The sequence below is a fragment of the Crocuta crocuta genome, unplaced genomic scaffold, assembly GCF_008692635.1.
Source record: "Crocuta crocuta isolate KB4526 unplaced genomic scaffold, BGI_CrCroc_1.0 scaffold467, whole genome shotgun sequence".
In the NCBI taxonomy this organism is placed as follows: domain Eukaryota; kingdom Metazoa; phylum Chordata; class Mammalia; order Carnivora; family Hyaenidae; genus Crocuta; species Crocuta crocuta.
In genome coordinates this window covers 1,999,319-2,006,350 of record NW_027530632.1, presented here as the reverse complement: position 1 = coordinate 2,006,350, position 7,032 = coordinate 1,999,319, and positions in this window count along the sequence as shown.

Sequence of the window (7,032 nt, the reverse complement as noted above, 5' to 3'; positions counted from 1 at the left end):
GGAATATATATTATATATTCCAGATATATATGGAATATTACTCATATATATATATATATGTCCCATCTTCTTTATTCTTTCATCAGCTGTTGGACACTTGGGCTCTTTCCATAGTTTGGCTATTGTTGATAATGCTATAGACATCGAGGTGCATGTACCCCTTCAAACCTGTATTTTTGTATCCTTTGGTAAATACCTAGGAGTGCAATTGCTGGGGCGTAGGGTAGTTCTATTTTTAACTTTTTTTTTTAAATTTTTTTTTTAAATTTATTTCTAGGAGAGAGAGAGAGAGACAGCGTGAGCAGGGGAGGGTCAGAGAGAGAGGGAGTCACAGACTGAAACAGGCTCCAGGCTCTGAGCTGGCAGTCAGCACAGAGCCCGACGCGGGGCTCGAACCCACGAACCGCGAGATCATGACCTAAGCAAAAGTCAGACGCCCAACCGACTAAGCCACCCAGGTGCCCCTTAACTTTTTGAGGAACCTCCATATTGTTTTCCAGAGTGGCCACGCCAGGTTGCAATCCCACCAACAGTGTAAGAAGGTTCCTCTTTCTCTGCATCCTTGCCAACATCTGTTGTTTCTCATGCTGTTAATTTTAGCCCTTCTGACAGGTGTGAGGTAGAATCTCAATGTGGTTTTGATTTGCATTTCCCTGACGATGAGTGGTGTTGAGCATCTTTTCATCTGTCTGTTAGCCATTTGGATGTCTTCTTTAGAAAAATGTGTATTTGTGTCTTCTGCCCATTTCTTAACTGGATTATTTGTTTTTGAGTGTTGAGTTTGAGAAGTCCTTTAAAAAAAAATTTTTTAATGCTTATTTATATTTGAGAGAAACAGAGAGACAGACCACAAGTGGAGAAGGGGCAGAGAGAGGAAGACACAGAATCCGAAGCAGGCTCCAGGCTCTGAGCTGTCAGCACAGAGCTCGACGTGGGGCTCGAACCCATGAATTGTGAGATCATGACCTGAGCCGAAGTCGGACGCTTATCTGACTGAGTCCCCCAGGCGCCTCGAGAGGTTCTTTATGTATCTTGGATACTAATCCTTATCAGATATGTCATTTACAAATATCTTTTCCCATTCTGTAGGCTGCCTTTTAGTTCTGTTGATTGTCCCCTTCACTGTGCAGAAGATTTTTATCTTCACAAAGTCCCAATAGTTCATTTTTTGCTTTTGTTTCCCTTGCCTCCGGTGACGTGTCTAGTAAGAAGCTGCTTCCAGCTGAGGTCAATGAGGTTGTTGCCCGTGTTCTTCTCTAGGATTTTGATGGTTTCCTGTCTCACATTTAGGTTTTCATCCATTTTGAATCTGATCTGTCGCATTTATGAAATGAGTGCACATGAATCAAATAACCAGTTACAATGATTGCTCTTTTTCTCTCACACACACACAAAAAGTCGCCAAGGTTATAAATACAAGGTAAGCTTAAAATCTTAAACATGTAGGTTTTGATTTCTATTACATGGATACGTTAAATAAGAAGACACAAGTAATTGTAAGAATGTTTTTGTCCATGAAAGCTCTCCGGACAGAAAAGTAACCAACATTTAAAAATGTTCAGAGGTGGGACCCCGGGGTGGCTCAGTCGGTTAAGCGTCCGACTCTTGATCTCGGCTCAGATCATGATCTCATGGTTTGTGAGCCCCGCATCGGGCTCTGCACTGAAAGCACAGAGCCTGCTTGGGATTCTGTCTCTTCCTCTCTCTGTGTCTCCCCTACTCACTCTCTGTCTCTCTCTCTCTCAAAATAAATAAATAAACTTAAAAAAAATGTTCAGAGACTTCACAATGTCCCTAAAACCCAATCTAAGATTTCTAGCACGACAGAAGTCCCTGGAGAGGCAAGTCAGTTCCTGCCTGCCTGCCCATGCCATTTCCATGCCCTTCTGCCCTCTGCCTCACTTCCCACACCCAGTCTCCATGGCTGCCAATGGATGCTAGTGCCACTTGCTTTGTCCTGCCCATCCTTAGGTCTCAGCTTGAATGTCTCTTCTAAGTTAGCCCATGCTCTGAAATGAAATTGCACGGTTTTCGTCCTTTTTTAAGTTAAATCCATGTTGGAATTCCCACTTTTTGGTGATTTGGGCACTGCTGGATTTGGTGACTTTGGGCAGCCGTAACTTCACCTGAGTGATGACTTATTTGGCCAGCCCCCGATAGGTGTTTTCTGAGGCAGCAGGCAAGCCCTTTGTGGTCGTCTGAAATTCAGCACAAAGACCTCAAGTGACACCTCAGAGCTCCAGGACTAATCCCCAACCACTGATGTTCAACGCAAAGGAACGCCATTCCTCAGCCCCTCCCGGGATCACAGCCTTTTAATGCACTGTCCTCTCTGCTCAGCTCTACATCTGGGTGCAAGTCTTTGGTCAAATCTCTTTGCCTAGAAAACACACCTGATGATTAGCACAGGCCCAATGTTCTGGGGGAAAAAAAAAAGGCACTGAAACAATTGCATAGAAAAAGAAAATTTTTGAAAAGAACCTCCATCCCTACTTCCCTCCATTCACCAAAAAATTTATCGGGGGTGTATCATAAACCTAAATGTAAGATTGGAGCTATAAAGCTTCCCAAAGCCTTGGAGGAGATTTCCATGACTGTGGGGCAGGCAAATTTCACACATAGGACACAGAAAGCCTTCACTGTTTTTGATGATTTCGGTTATTTATTGAAACGGGTTATTTATTCTGCCACACGCATTGAGTTGGTAAACTGTGTATGATATACTCGCCAAGCTGATATTCAGAACTTGATATTTGAGGGGGCTCCTGGGTGGCTCAGTCGGTTAAGCGTCCAACTTTCGCTTAGGTCATGATCTCGCGGTTCGTGGGTTCGAGCCCCGCGTCGGGCTCTGTGCTGACTGCCAGCTTGGAGCCTGGAGCCTGTTTCAGATTCTGTATCTCCCTCTCTCTCTGACCCTCCCCTGCTCACACTGTCTCTCTGTCTCTCTCTCTAAGAAATAAATAAAACATTAAAAAAATTAAAAAAAAGAATTTGATCTTTGATACAGCCCCTTTCACTTCCGAAAATCATAAATCATTTTTTAAGTTTTTATTTAAATTCCAGTTAGTTAACAGTGTAACGTTAGTTTCAGGTGTACAATATAGCGACTCAGCGCTTCCACACGTCACTCGGTGCTCATCACAAGTGTGCTCCTTAATCCTTATCATCTCTTTCACCCATCCTCCCCACCCTTCATCCTGGTAACCATCAGTGTGCTTTCTATAGTTAAGAGTCCACTTCTTGGTTTGTCTTTCTCTCTCTCTCTCTCCCCTTTGCTCATTTGTTTCTTAAATCCCACATATGAGTGAAATCATATAGTATTGTCTTTTCCTGACTGCCTTATTTCACCTAGCATCATACTCTCTAACTTGATCCATGTCATTGCAAATGGTAAGATTTCACTCTTTTTCATGGTTGAATAATATTCCATTGGATATATATATCATATATGCATCATATATATAGCATATCCTCTTTACCATTCATCAATCCATGGCCACTAGGGCTGTTTCCAGAATTTGGCTATTATAGATAATGTTGCAATAACCATTGGGGTACATGTAACCCTTTGAGTTAGGATTTCTGTATTCTTTGGGTAAATACCTAGTAATGCAATTGCCAGATTGCAGGGCAGTTCTTTTTTTAACTACCTGAGGAACCTCCATACTGTTTTCCAGAGCGGCTGCACCAGTTTGCCTTCCCACCCACAGTGCGAGAGGGTTCGTCTTTCTCCACGTCCCCACTGACACCTGTTGCTTCTTGTGTTGTTGATTTTAGCCATTCTGACAGGTGTGAAATGATAGCTCACTGTCGTTTCAAAGGTCTGTATATCCCCGATGACTGGCGATGCTGAGCATCTTTTCGTGCATCTGTCTGTGGCCATCTGGATGTCTTCTTTGGAGAGATGTCTATTCATATTTTCTTGCCCATTTTTTAATTGGACTATTCAGCTTTTGGGTGTTGAGTTTGATAAGTTCTTTATATATTTTGGATAGTAACCCTTTAATCAGAGTCGTCATTTGCAAACATCTTCTCCCATTCCCTAGGCTGCCTTTCAGTTTGTTGACTGTTCCCTTTGCTGTGCAGAAGCTTTTTATTTTGATGTGGTCCTAAGAGTTTTTGTTTGTTTTATTTCCCTTGCCTCAGAAGACATATCTAGAAAGAAGTTGCTACAGCTAGGCTGTTTATGGTTTCAGGTCTCACATTTAGGTCTTTCATCCATTTTGAATTTATTTTTGTGTGTGGCGTAAGAACATGGTTCTGTCTCCTTCTTTTTGCATGGCGCTCTCCAGTTTTCCGAACACCGTTTGCCGATGACACTGCCTTTTTCCCATTGGATATTCTTTCCTGCTTGTATAGATTCATTGCCCAATAGTTGTGGGTACATTTCTGGGTTTTCCGTTCCGTTCCATTGATCTGTGCGTCTATTTTTGTGCCAGTGCCACACTGTTTTCATCACTGCAGCTTTGCTTTATAACTTGAAGTCTGTAATTGTGATGCCTCCAGCTTTGCTTTTCTTTGAAAATTCTAAATCAAAAAACAAAGTTTACACTTATTAACATCACCAGGAATATATCTTAATGGCGCCTGGGTCAGAGGAAAGAATATTGTTGTAAACGACATGATTCAGACAATTGCTGAAATTTGCATATGGAGTATATAATTTTACTCTGCTTATGCAGGACAGTGTCCTCATTCTTAGGAACCCCTTGAGGAAATATTTAGGAATATAGGGAATTTATCATGCCATTTACTCTCAAAAAGTTCAGGAAAAAAAAATCAGTACACAAATGAGTGAAAGAGATAGGGATAAGTCGAATGTGGCAAAAATATTACCAATTGAGGAATCTAGGCATGCAGCATATGGGCATTCTTTGTACTTTTCTTTCAGTGATTCTGTAAGTTAGAATATTTTCTTATTTTTAAAAACTAAAAAAAGTTCTTTCTGAAATTGAATTGCAATCTCTCCTTTAAAGAGTTCTATTCCTTTGGTTCTTTTTCTTTTCTTTCCTTTCTGTCATTTATTTTTGAGGGAGAGACAGAGTGTGAGTAGGGGAGGGGCAGAGAAAGAGGGACACACAGAATCGGACGCAGGCTCCAGGCTCTGAGCTGTCAGCACAGAGTCCGACGTGGGGCTTGAACTCTTGAACTGCAAGATCGCTACCTGAGCTGAAGTCGGATGCTTAACTGACTGAGCCACCCAGGCATCTCTGTTCTCCGATTTTTTTAAGTTCATTTATTTTGAGAGAGAGTAAGCAGGGGAAAGGCAGAGAAAGAGGGAGCGAGAGAGAGAATCCCGCACTATGAGTGTGGACTCCCACGAAGCGCTCAAACTCACTAGCTGTGAGATCACGACCTGAGCCGAAATCAAGAGTGGGACACTTAACCATCTGAGCCACCCAGGCCCTCGTTTATTCCTTTTGTTCTAATTCTGCTCCTTTCTGGATACACTGACTTCTCCCCGTTGTACTAGAATTTCAGACATGAGAATAATGGTATCATGATGTTCCCAAACTTGTTTTCGCCAGACAATCTGCATCGGAACGTGACCTCCCTCCTGACTTTCACGGCTCCCTGGTCCCCTTTCCTTCTCTACTCCACCCACACGTGCCCATACACTGACGTCCCACTTTGGAGATCGCCATCAGCTCCCACATGTGCAGAGCCATCCATTTGAATGCGCAAGGAGTTACTTTCTTTCCTGCATAGAAAACCTCAACAATGTCTGGCGCTTCTCAAGGCAAGTGTGACACAGCCTGTCACCCGCTGCCCTGGCAAAGAAACACTGGGTAGCCAAGAATCGTCTCTTTTGGCAGAACTGTGAAGCAAATACAGGAGAAGAAACGGCAGAAAAGCCTGCTGTAGAAAGGTTGCTATGGTGTGATGTGTGTGTGTGTGTGTGTGTGTGTGTTTCCCACCCCTCTTTTCAGAGCCAGGGGGGAAGAAATTAACGATGCTGGGTTTCACTAGCTCTTTCTTAAGTGAATGAATGAGGGCTTACTGGAGAAAACGGCCTCACAAAATGAACGTTATTCACATTTAAAGTGCGGACTGAGGGCATGGATCGCGAGAGACCTGTTTAGACTAGTCCAGTGCCCCGAGCGTTACCAAACCCTTGCTATGCTAGTGAAACGCCCCAGAAAGGTACTTTTAAAAGTACAGAGTTCTTGCAGATTCTGTGTTATAATAGAACATTAGCACCATCTAAAGGCTATGCGCCAAATCTCTTCGCAATGTGAATGTTGCTCCACATGGTGTTTGCTATGAAGCCATAATCCTTTGGGGGTCTGACACTAAGAAAACGTCCGTCTCCCTAGAAGGAAGCAGGAGGCCCCGATCGTGTGCTACGTGGCTATGACCGTGACATGCTCAGAGAGACGCACGGCGTTTGTAGGGCTTGCCTGTTGGAAAGAGGAGGCCACATTTATCAGAAGCTGTGTTGTCTTGCTTCCTCACATAGGTATCTGTTGTTCTTTAGCTCAGGAAAGTCACCCTGCCGCTGGGCCTGATCTGAACTTGGGAGTTGAACTTGGGAGTTGAACGGGAGCATCGGGCGGGTAGGGGGAGGAGGTTGGGGTGGCCATCCAGTAGCTGTTCGCCTTCGTGGGAGATATGGGAGCTTCAGTCCCGTGCTGCTGTTGGCTAGGTTTGTGACCTAACCTTCTCTGAGCCTCCCATGCACAAAACAAGGCCCTTCAACTAGATTTTCTCTAGGATCGCTCCTGTTCTACCAGCAGGGTGACCCTCGGCTTGGGAAGGCCATGTAAGATGACCCGGTACCGTACCGTACTTTATCATTGTAGGGAGAGGAATAAAATGATCTAGGCGGGCTTCTGTTATGGAGTTCTTAAGCCCAGCTGAGTTTCACCCAAAGCCTTTGGATTCAAGGCCAGGGAAATATTGACCTAAAGTTTCCTTGGCAAGTTTACGAGGCCCCAGTGGTTAGCGGGAGTTCCCTAGATTTCCTAGAAGCTCCCAAGAACCTTTCAGGAAGAGAGGCTAGTCTTTTAAAGACTTGAGGGGTGGGAGGTT